Source organism: Spodoptera frugiperda, chromosome 20 (genome assembly GCF_023101765.2).
Source record: "Spodoptera frugiperda isolate SF20-4 chromosome 20, AGI-APGP_CSIRO_Sfru_2.0, whole genome shotgun sequence".
NCBI lineage: Eukaryota > Metazoa > Arthropoda > Insecta > Lepidoptera > Noctuidae > Spodoptera > Spodoptera frugiperda.
This window is the reverse complement of record NC_064231.1, coordinates 13941818-13955048: the sequence shown is the minus strand read 5'-3', so window position 1 is coordinate 13955048 and position 13231 is coordinate 13941818. Positions and strand designations below refer to the sequence as shown.

Below are 13231 nucleotides of genomic sequence, written 5' to 3'. Positions count from 1 at the left end.
AACTGGTAATTGTCGATAACTGGGTGTCGATTATTGGAGTTCTAGTGTCGAATATTGGGGATTTTATTAATATTTATTATTTTTGGTTTTAATACTAGTCCACATCATATTTAAAAATAAAAATATAGCCTATTCATATTTCAAGGACATATTTTATCGTATACAACGTCACTTTTATTTTAAAACATAATAAAATACTCGTAATCTTAGAAACAAACACACCACCTTCTAAAACTGTCGATCATTGGTGCCATTACGTTAAATAGAAAAAAATGTATCATTTTAAACCGAAAAACTAATCATAGGGTATGTCAAAAACTGTTTTATGTCCTTAGCAGTTGGTGCATTATTCTTACTTATTTTTTCGCCATTGTTATTTAATTAATCTGTTTCTTTCAAACAATAATCTAATAATTATACTGTCAGATTTTCATCAGATATATTCATATTTACAAACGTGCACAATTTTTATTATTGGTGCCATGTTCTTGATATCATGCTCACAATTGGTCTGTGAATCTTGTCACTAGTATCTTTTATAACTGTAACAAAGAAGGCATTTGATACAATAACTGATTGTACGGCAAACGGTTAAGTATTCTTAATCTACGGTTATGGGCATACAGTGTAGTGGTCACACTTGGTGTGAATATAAAGCAGACGGCTCGGTTTCGACTGGTCCGTTACTGACACGCTCTGCTGAATTTACGTCTTGTGTCTGTACCTAATCTATTTTTTGGAACAGCTGATATTGAACTCAAGGAACATAATAGGGAAGATGCAATATTTTTATTTATGTTTTCATTGTAAAGCATTCCATGTAGAATAGACCACAAGTATATTAAAAATTTAAAAAAACCCTAATTTATTGCAAAAAATGCGTTTTGAAACTGACAGTTTAAATTTTCGCGCGGAAACGGACCTATAGTTCCGATGACGTCATACCTGTTTGTCGATGTCTGTCACTGTTCACTGTTTGTTACCGTCGCTGGCTTTTTTCAAAATTTCCTCTATTTTCAAGATATATTTTGATAAAACTAAAAATGGACATCCCATCAACATCTGGTTATTACAACAACAGCACCAAAAAAGCCGTATTGACTCATGTTTCGTGCCATTGTGTCCATCAACTTCAACCAAATTTCCTAATAAATTGTTTTTAACTAGGCCTTCTGATCCCAAACTGAGAAAAAAGTGGTTCCAAGCTAAAAATGTATAGACATTTTACCACCTGGAGCTTGTATCATGGCAGACAGAGGCTTCAAATTTCAGTTGATAAGACCACCTAGTGTTAGCAACACTAAGAAAAGTTCAAGAGATGATGTACTAAGGTCAAAGAAAATTGCAAGCCTGCGAATTCATATTGAAAGAGTGATCAGAAGACTGCGTGAGTTTGCTTTTTGAAGCCACATGCCTGTGTTTATCATTTCCTAATTCCCCATTTAGACTATAGTATAATCATTTGTTGTGCGCTTGTCAATTTGCAATCACCTTTAATTAAAATTGAATAAAAAAAAGTATTTAAAAAACAAAGTTTTATATATCTACAAAATGGTTACAGAAAAAACATGTAATTAATATCTTTTAATTTTGGAAACACAGCATCTATCCAGAATTTCTTTGCAGCATTCATAACTTCATTTATAAAAGCATTGTATCGCTTTTATAAATGATTTTCTAGAAGTACATATAGATAATTTTGTCTTTTTCCAATAACATGTTATGGATGTTATCGGAGGCTCCTCAGATCTTCTGTGTAACCATAGCAATAGTGCAGCAGCATGCTTACACCCACCTGGAAATAGATTTTAGTCTAAATTATCCATGCTACAGATTAACTATTTAAAATAACCTGAAATGTTTACCTTCAGAAGCCGCACAATCTTCGCATTGGCAGGACTGAACCAAGCTTTGCGTTTCATGTATAATGGCTGTAACACGATAACCTTCTTTACGTATTTCATGCTCCGGCGTAACTCGACTTTTTACTATACATAATTCTCCATCTCTTTTGATTTGAACATAGCCGATTGGGTTATCGCCATATTATTTCTACACTCGAAAACTCCGCACTTTCCATAAAAAAGTTACAACCATGTCTACGCTAACTTTTGGTAGATTCCTAGAATCTGCTTTGATAAACCCAGCTTCCATTTTTAGCCGATAAATGCAAAATAATTTTCGCTTAAAATGTTCACAACTCAAAGTTGTCAATAGTTGACATAGCAAGAGTGACGTCACTAAACACTGATTGGTGTTTTGAAATACGTTTCTTTACATGTAACTTTTTATTCATAATTTATGATAAATCAACATTAAATAAAATGAAAACCTTGCTGTGGCCCTTCTTTTATTCTTTTTTAGCATTTTAATAACAAAATTTTCATAAATATTATTTTTGCATCTTCCCTATTATAATTTATTTAAATTAGATCATATAATGTCTTCATGTTTGGAATTACGTAGGTATCCGTCAAAATATTAATATCGTGTAACGTAATCAAAGTGTAAGATGCTTTTTGAGTTATAGTCTTAAATGCATTTTATTATGCTAACATTCCATTTCATCTAATTAAGATCCTCGACGATATTTAAACTTCAGTTCTGCCAGGCAGGCGAGACACACCGTCATTTTTAAAAATGTTCGAATATATTAGAGTAATTTTCGAAAAGTTTCTGTTTGTTCGTCCCTCAGGTTTGGACCGTTTTTAATTTTTCCCATTTATTAATTTCCATCTTGACGCGTCCGTAATATATTCTGTAACGTCCCGAAAATTGAAAAGTTACGGCGCGCGAATTGATACGTATTCCTAATTTGAATAATGGCCAAAATAATTAAAAGTAAAAATATGGTGTCCGTCTAATGTGTTTCGTTCACACTTTTAGATTGACTGAATAAATTCGTGAATATGTTAATTTTATATTTTCTTCGATAAACTTAGTATTTTTATTGATAAGAAAAAGTTACGATTTAGTTTTTTTAATAATAAATCAGAATGAATTCCAATTACGAATAAAAAATAACACCCACGGATTGTTTTTTAATCTAATTTATTTCATCTACTTTCACTGCAGCAGATAAGACTAGAATTCTAGAAAATTTGAACTTTTATCAAATATCGAAACGTCTTTGACGTCATTAAATACAAATTAACATAAATTACAATCCTTTTAATCTGCTAGAAAACAAATCAAAGAGCATTACTAGTTCGTCTACTTGGTAAGAGAGGGCGCTGTTCATTACCATATCAACCGTCGCCCCCAACGCAATTAGCATCGCTTTGGTTCCGCCAAATGTAAGCTTTTTTGTTAAATCCCGTTAATTTGATTCTGGGTTACCCAAGAAGGGGTGGAATTTTCCTACATCTTTACATTTTACCCTGTTTGTTAGTGACATTAGTAGAATTATGGTGAACGATTAGTTATAGTGAGTGCATAAGCCGCATTATTTAATTCATTGACCACGACCAATAGAAATTGTATGATGGGTTTTTTATGTTAGTGAAATTATGATACGTTTCAATCAGCACAACTCATCACTTAATTCAAATACCTCGTGATATTTATGGATATTTTTAATGTGGATAAATATTTAACGGATCCTTTAAGTTACCCACAAAACGTGTACCAAACCGAAACCTAGCAACACCTCCACTTAAAACATCTCCAGCATTTTGCAAGTAACCAAATGCAAATGTTAAGACATTAGCGTGTAAAAGATAAGAAATAGGATTAGTAGAATGTCTCGCCAGGGGAGGCAGGGAGGGAGGAGGGACTGTTAATTGCTGATAATTAACTGGCTGTCAATAGTCGCCGTGGGTGTTTTATGTTGCCGTACTCTCGGCTGCATTGTAAATCTTACACGTAGGCTAGGACTTAGATTAATTGTAAGTAGTACTTGCTTAGAAGTAATCAGATGAACAGTATTTCTTAATATTGATTCTCTGACTCATTTAACACAAATGAGTATAGGAATTAATCAATGTGTGATAGCAACATCGTTACTGCATACTATACAGAATGTATCACAAAACAAATAAAGCTGGTCTGAATACTATCTACTTAAGTAAACACCATCTTTAAAGACAATATTTCACGACTATCCAAACAATACATCCACTTGAAATAATCCATGCAAATGAAAGAGAACCCAACCCTTTTATATTCCCAGAATAGACGCTTCGTTCCCTTGGCGAGTTTTATCAATAAATGGCCGAAGGAAAAATTGATAAAATAAAAAGAATACGGTAATAACAATAAAATATAACGGTTGGTATAAATTTTCCTTTATTTCTCTGGCCGGTGGCCAGTGGCAGGGTGCATACGTAACGCGGGGGACTGAGTGTTTCTCTAATTTGGAAACAAGATGGATTGGCTCGCAGCATTCGTGTAATTTATCAAGTATTGACTGTATTGTTGTGGTTTTGTTGGTCGGGGGATGTCGGACCTTCGCTAGTTTGTTTTATTTACGACGCAAACATGAACTTCAACATAAACCTAGTGCTACTATGTAGACGTTAACCGACGCCATTCTACTTTTTGTCGTCATGGTTACGTAAGTTAAGTGCATAATTAAAAACAAGACACAGCCGTCTACAATATCCTGCAAAACAGGCTGCATTTTTGCTCGTAGAGTTATTAATTTATGCTATTCTTGTTTTCCTTCTAAGCCGATAAGAAAACTAAGTATTTTTCAATTAAAAGGTGTTTCTTACATACCACTTGAAATAAAAAATACTGATAGGCCATTTAAATGTAAAAACAAGAGTGAGTGTAACTAATATGTTACCTTTGCTGAACAAACATAAGTTCTGGTACTGTCCAAAACTAGCGTTTTGGTTATAAGATCGCGATATCAATTCTCTTTCAACAAATGGATTAGGGACATATTAATGTCAGAAGTCGCGAATAGTACACACATAATTTATTTGTCACTAGTGCTTACCAGCTCGAGTAAACAAGTATACGAGTGAAAACTATTTGTAATTCCCCTCCCCCCTAATGTTTTCTTTACGTCACTCCACTCACTTGTGAAGTTGTGAATCATTACCATCTAAGAGTAAAAAGGTCCGTATAAAATTGATGTCGGTGCAATACTTTGAGCCAACAGTATCTATTGACGTGTAAATATTTTTGTTTTTTATTTATGGCCACCCCGTGTCCGGCGATATTTGCTCTGGCAACATCCCTCCCCGTTTGTCAAAGAGATTCAATGTTAACGCATGAACGGTAATGATGTTTTATTATTTACATTTTTATAGGACACGTGAGGAGTTTATTTTCTTGAGACTTATTTTAGAAACGATAAGTAATACATATTCATTTGTTTACAGCTATATTTTTTTGTACAAGCCGCGTATATTAAACTCTCTGTAGTAGGTAACTGAACTTGATAACTGGTTAAGCTGGCCAAGAATATTACATTAAGTTTCAGAATGCTTTCCAAAATTAGACCAAAGAGTGAGATATTTTAATTGATATGGTTTCTTGATAAGGAAATAAATCTTATCGTATTTACGACGAACTAACGCGAAAATATATACAGCTACTTACCGCAGCTATGTCGAGCCTCAAACCTCCGCATTAAATACGAAAAAAAAAACGCAAATCTGGAACTACAACAGTATCAAAACAAAATAATTTACCCAAACAACTCTCAAAATCCCTAACCGACAGAGGCAAATTAAAACGTAAAACTTAATAGCCAACAAAAGCATTCCACCGAAAACCATCCGCTGTTATCAAGCCATTCTTTCGCTTAATCTAACAAACTTGTGTTGCCAAATTTTCTTTAGGAAAACCTCTAGAATAAAGCCTGTACCTCATTACCGCGGGTCATCAGTATGCATAATAAATTAGGCAGAGCACCATCTAGTGGTGAACGGCGGAACTAAATAATGGCGCGGCAAAATGTACGGAGGAATTGGAGATGGATTACTGCACGCCTGTGACGAATGGTTCGAGCTTTGATTCCGTTTTTGTTTATTTGATATTAATATTATACTGGTCGGAATTGTAATGAGGATACTGGTCGTCCGAATTTACGTTTTCATAAGTTATAAAAAGTTGTTTGGTACTGCAAGTTTAATGACCGGGTTTTTAAAGTAGTTTTAAATAAATAAACATACAAATGTTTTAAGTAATTAGTAAAATAAAAAGGAAAGGATTCAGATAGGAAATTAATTAAAGCTTTACCAATCAGTGTGTTGTACACAAGTTTTCACCAACTAGAAGTAGATTATGTGAGGTTATGTATTTTTTTTTCATATTCATACCAATTTATGTGTTTTTATAAAATATATCTAACATTACGATTCCAAATAATCAAATTAGTATGTTAAATCTCAAGTTACCAGGCCTCAATTCGGAATAAAACAACTACTTACGTCTTCTATTTTTTACGAAGAAACAACATAAACCAGAACATGTTACAAACAGACATAATTAAATACTGTATTTATCATAACGACGACATAACCGCGACCATTAGACCTTCAGATTCACAGGATCATCCTTAAAGTAGCACAATTTACCACCCAACCCAACGACCACAAAAACCACCCCCCACTCTTAACATCATAACAATAAAGTTCATTTTCGCGTGATTTTAAGTTAACCAGCTACTTTATAAGGTGGTTGGTAAGTATGTAAGGGAACAATAAGTAACAGACGCGAGATGGCGTTGCTGTCGATTTATCATGGAGTTACTTTATGACAAGTGGCCTGTCTTCGGCAGACGGGAGGAGATGCTTTTTACTGAGCTCCTGAGCACCTACGAGGAAGGATGTAATTATTATATAAGTTGGTTGGTATATATAGGTTTTGGGGAGGCGGGTGGCAGTGGATGCAGGCTTTGAAAGAAAATGTAGTTGGATTTCTAAAGAGTATGTTTTGAAAGACTATTGTGGAAATAAGTTGCATTTTGGAAAATGCTTAACCGTTCGTCTGCGGGTATTTGAGACACAATAGAAAACACAATGTGTCTCGCAGATCTGCACTCCAACATGCTACGACTAGTTAATAGCTAAGAAACAGACTGTATGAAAATTTAACATCATGACATAAGCGGCTATGATAATGCCTTATAAATATCTTGCCTGCCAGTTACTCTCAAAAATTCTGCCTGATTAATAAAAAGTATTGAAAGAAAAGACTTTGCTGTTTCACAATATCTGGTTAGCCGCTATGTATCAGATAAATTTGAATTAAGAACGTAATTTGTATGAACTATCCGTCACATAAGTTTATTGGGTACTTATATGAAGGTGGTGAAAAAGGCGCTTAATATTGTAAACGACTATATTTTGCAATATTCTTGGGTCTTGGTACTCTTGGTACATCTCTCCAACTCCAACAGACTATGGTAATGAGAGAGGGCTTCGGGTTTTTGCTACTTTCCATCCCCTGTATTTTCTGTATTCCCTGTATTTTCCATCCCTATTTGAATAGCTGCGAATGTCGACCGCGAGAAACTTTGTGATTTTAGAAGGATTGATGTGTTGTGCCAACTACGCTTTTTACTTTACAGCTTAGACTAGAGGAAAATAGTTTTAAAGTTTTCTTTTTTTATAAAGTTAACTTGTGTTTTTTTTAGTTCGTCGTTCGTATTTTAATAATATGTATGAATAATGTCCTGAAATCTTTACTCATTGAAACCATTTTATAGTATTGACCACTTGATCGTTCTATTCTTTCATACCTACCTCACATATTATGTACTCATTTGTATTGTCTTTTTCAAAAGCTAAATTAATCAGTTCTTTAAAATACTGCAAGTTGGATACATTATCCACACATAATCTCACGTTCATATCCACTCACATGGCTGAAGCGACAACAATATTAATATTACAAAACAAAAACAAACCACCTATTTTTGTAAAAGCATTTTCATCTTGACAAGCACTAGAGTACAAAAAGCTGGAAGATATTTGTGGTGGCAACCGTAAAGCTAAAATAAACGTTGGCTCGAGTCTCCGTAATGAAACGCCGCGGTTTTTCCATGACTATTCATGACACTTAGCCGCTGGCTTACCTACCACCGCTCTGCTCGCTGGAGACACGGGTCACGAGGAAAATGCGGTACAGGACATTTTCAAGAAAACTGGTTTTATGATTTTGAGACACTGAACTGATGCTTGTTTGTCTGAGGAGAAGGTAGACAAGCGTAGGTAAAGGTTCGCTTTTTTTGAGGGTTGAAAATAATCAATGTCTTCTCCCGCCTTTGGCGAGGCGAGAGTGTCAGACTTTACTGCTAACTAAAAACCACCCCGTTCTTACTATTGCTTTTCCAGCATCTCGGTAACCCGCTAGACAGTTTGCAGCTGCTAAAGGTACGCTACGGTTTGTAGCAGTTAACGAGATCCACATAATTACAACTTTAACTTGACACTGAATATTAGACCAAATATCGTATTTCACCTGAAAAATTATAATTGTGAATGCAAATAGTCTTCAATATATCATGAAGTGAGTAAATGCAGTATTTTCGCATCAAAGATGTTTTGACAAGGTCCAGACAAAAGAAATTCAAGGTTTATACACATAGTAACATCTTTCAGTCAAACACGTGTAAGAACTATATTATGAACTATCTCTTCACCTTACATCAGAATACAAACAATAGTATCCTTTACATTTGTTGGCACGTACCACGTTCCTCAGTGAGGCGCCCCATCTCATTGTGAAGCGGTGACCTCTTGGAAATCACAGACTCCACCCACATTATCATTCCACTTTTATATCGGCCGTTAATGTAATTGGCTGGTCACTCCAGGATCTCAAGTGGACTCAACTTAATTAATTTTATGGTCACAAGTTGTTGTTGTGGTTAATGTTCCTGAAACATTCACTTTGCCAACTATTGCCAGGGTTTGGGCGTTTAATTTTAGTGGTGATACATTGTAAGGAAGAGCCATAAAACGTATGTATGTGTGTATGTGCCCGATCTATTAAGATAAGTGAATGGTTTGTCTTGTGTACAAAATTTTCTGGACGGAAAAATACTAACCGCCGTAGTCAGAGTCATTTAATATGTAGTTACTTGAACCAAGTCCTTGGCAATTGTTTTCAATTCAAAATCGTTAGTAGGAATAGTTTAAGTTATCATTAAATGTCTTTGAGTGCAATAAGCAATTTATGCTGAAGAAAGTCTTTTCTTGTATACCTAATTACTGATGTCTGTTATACGTTGAGATTTTAAAATTTTCGTATAATATGTACTTAATAGACATTTTTGAATTTCTAAACGGATAAGTCTTAAATAAACTATGTACTGTTACTGTTAGAACACACACACTACATACCTAATCTAATAATTCTTGAAAAAACTATACTATGTACTGTTAGAACACATTAATAAAGGAACTCGATCGTACATTAAAACCCAACGACCAAGCACGAGACTTAATACCAAGTATATAATAAATAACAAAAGGAATAAACAATAAGACAAAGGACTTTACTTCACTATCTTACTTGCGAGTCTGTGAAGTAAATACTCTCGTTGTATACAATGGCTCTTACTTTAAACTTCGCCGTTCATGTAATACATAACATTCATAAAGTTACGTTTAGCAAAGTATTAAGGAGTCTAGGTTTAGTATATAGAAATTGTCGTTGTGTGGATTTTAGTATCTAAAGTTAATTAAGGATCGATTTCCGCGTTGAGTAAAGTATTGCTGCGTATCGGCTTTTCGAAAAAAATCTTAGTAGTAGCACGGGGTTTGGAAATGTGCCCGGTACATGACGAAATCCTTACCCCGATTACATGGGACTTATGACACAACATTTGAAAAGTGGGTATACATTTTATGGCATTACGTGCCCTAACGTGCACCTCTTACTCCTTCGGGGATAAAGGCGTGACGATGTAGTGTGAAGTTAATTAAGGCTTATAATAATTAAGAAGTATTCGGGCCCTAGTTAGGTTGCTTCTCAAAATGAAATGAAGTTGCTTCTAAAACATACATACATACATTTTTGAACTTAAATCAATATATTTTCAGCCACCTAATTAAACAGTAATTAAGATATCCAGCTGACTGGTTAATTTGTTAATAACCAATGACTTTACAGGTTCTCTAAAAGTACGTGGTAATTTTGAGATAAGTGACTCGTTACGACAGCAAAATCCACATCAAGGTAACAGCAAATATATCCGGAACGTATAAAAGAAAGGACCCGGTTGCAGCACTATTATGGCCAGGATGAACCGCATTGAAATAAACTCCTGACGCAACATAATCCGGGATGACCGCGCCTTAAAGACATCCGGGCGGGTCGACTGTGGCCGACACCTCCCCGTCTTCCCACAATACACCCCCGAATGTTGTAAAAGAAGGAAAAACGCCCCTCCACCCCCCCCCTCACCAACCCCCTCGCAGCCGAAGAACACTCGAGATAGCGATTGTTCATGTATGAATTCACCACATTAAGAGTCAAGTAGGATAAAAACAGAATGTGAAGAGAAGCTTTGAAAAATATAGCGAGCATTGAGTGATATTCTTTCGGCCTTAAGTGGTCCGTTTTTATTCGAACCTTCGTTTTAGGTATGTCGAGTAAAAATATACAGACAGATGTTTTTCGATTGTTGAGATAAGGTTTCTTAGTAACGTCTCGTTGACGGCGAATGTGAATTGTGGAGACGTGGCCAAAGGAATTAATATGATCTCCCGGGAGGCACCATTCTGTGTTAATCAGAGATTGATGATAAGGTAAAGAGAAATAAAGTAAACCCAGGTACCAGACACTGTAGGCTGTAAAGCTAGCTACAGCTACTACAACACTACCTTCCAAGAAACTACATTCTTGACTTGAATGATCCTCTCAATCAAACAAGTTCCTGTCAGCAATAAGTTATCGCATATTCTTATAAACCTATAATTATTATTTTTCAGATCATACATCATTGTTCTTTGACATCCACGCCCTGCGAAATAACACACAACTGCCCACACACGAGTCTCAGGCAGTAATCGAACCGGTAACATTACCATACAGGACGGCAGATCGCACGTGGCACAGAGTATTATCAAAACTGTTTGCTGCTGGATAATGTTCCACAATTAAGTATTTTTCTGTAATAACTAAAAGTTTAATAAAATAAAAGGGCTAAAATAACACATCCATGTCAAACTTAACACAGTCAACAAGTAAATAAAAAAAAATCTGACTTCTTCTATGTTGTTTATTTAAATGGTTACTTTAGGTTACATTGGTCACTTAACAGTTATTCACTTTATATTTACTGGGGTGAATATCAAATAGTTTTTCTGTATATTTTACATAAATATTTTAGGAATCAACGAACTAAATAAAAGCGTGTAGTTTTCAAAACCACTTTTTTATGATATAATACAGTAAATGAGCAGACGGATGACCTGACCGAAACACCAGAAGCGTTACAAGCGTGTTGCCAGCAAACACCTACCGAATAATTTAAGAATTCTTACTTCTGAAATTGGTAATCAATTTGGAGTGTAGTTCCTTTAAATACAACGTCCATTTTATAGAAGATATGAAAGTGTACATAATATATATGTATATGTAATGTAATAAGGTTTTATAGCTTACCCACGGTTTATGTCTTTATGATGGGGTGCAAATGGAACTGAATACATAACGCCGGACTATGAAATTGATATTTCCACACATACGCAGATAGATAAATATACTTCCAGTGGGTTTATGATACTGTGGGGGATTTTATGGTTTTGTGCAGCGTTAGTATTGTAGTGTTATTATTATTGAAAAAAAACAGTGCTTATTTATAGGTGCTGAGGCAGGAGGCTTGCCACAGGGGTAGTTTTACTGCAGTCCAATCGAAAAATGTTGGTCTTTCTGTCCAAAAAAATTGTTTGTATAACACATTTCATTAAGGAAAAAATAATATTATCATGTTTTGGGTTGTATAACTATCAGTTAATGTAAAGTTTCAAACATCTACCTACACCATAAGTTGGTATAATATCATCTCAACAATAATACGTACTAATTTACCCCTAATAAAGCATGCCAATACCATTTTACACCACCAATCCCCAAAAATATGAAGCTACTCGTACTACGCCAAACAAAATAAATTCCCAACTGTACACGTTCACCAGTACAAGAGCAGATCAAAAGAAACTCGTCCACACTCGGCGCAAAAGAATGCTCCCTCAAATCGCAAAGGTATGTAAATACGTTGAAAAACCCTTAGTTCTTAACGAACGCTGAACATGAATATGTAGGAACTGAAGAAAAGAGAGGTGTTAATCTTGGAACTCGGAGGGATCCACTTTTAATTAATACAATCAAAACAAACTGAGGGTCGCTCAACGGCTTATTTTACAGAGATGGATTTGGATGATAATTATTGATAACTCAAGTGATAAGGACGTTAATTTCAAGTTTGTGTTTTGTCAATCAGTATATAAATTCATAAATTAAATGTGTTCAGGAATACCGCGACCAGTACCCTTAGTATGAGTTTGCTTTACGTTTAAAGTAATCGAAACGAGAGCGCGTTCGGCGCTTTGATTGGTTGGTTTATTCGAACCGACCAATAAGATTGATAAAAGACAAGGAAAAAGAAAGCGGAATCTACACCAGTCTTAAAATGATAGTAAAACTACGTAAAACATATTACCTTTTAAGCATAGCATAAGTGCAATTAAAAAAACACAAATTAAGTTTAACCTAATTTAAACAACTCCTAGTGCAATATATTGCATTGACGTCCCAAAAATTTTATAACCTATTTATATTGCACTGACGTCTGCATTGAACTCGCTTAGTAAATAAAAAAATCTCAGTTAAATCCATACCTGTATATTTCGTCAGCAGACCGACCCTTCAGTTTTCATAAACCGCTCGGTATTAATAAAAACCTCACCTATTAATCTCCACTGTAAACTCATTTGCAAACTTCGCTCACTTTATTTATTTCCTTTTGCTTTTTATAATAACTAAGTATTGGATGAGTGAGTTCTTTCTTTGAGGTTCAGGTTGCTGGTTGCGCACTAAAAGCGTAGAATGGAAATTATGAAAAGTTTATAAAAGTAAATATGGTACACCAACTTTTATTGTATAAAGATTTCATTTAGAAAGATAAGGGTCACTAATAGGTATTAAATACACAAATAATGGAACATCGCAATTGATGTCTTGAGATGACAATTGTTTTTCATTAAAAAAACAAAAATATACTAGTTCAATACCGTTATTTTCAATGAGATACATAATTACC

The 13231-nt window shown here is 34.7% G+C and overlaps 1 long non-coding RNA gene across 1 annotated transcript; it reads right to left on the bottom strand.

Moving 5' to 3' along the window:
* Positions 1 to 1397: 1397 nt before the first annotated feature.
* On the bottom strand, positions 1398 to 2415 carry LOC118278583 (uncharacterized). Its single transcript, XR_007706533.1, has 2 exons — positions 1866 to 2415; positions 1398 to 1795 (listed from the first exon to the last, which is right to left on the bottom strand). It is a non-coding gene; the product is annotated as an uncharacterized LOC118278583 (long non-coding RNA).
* Positions 2416 to 13231: the final 10816 nt, after the last annotated feature.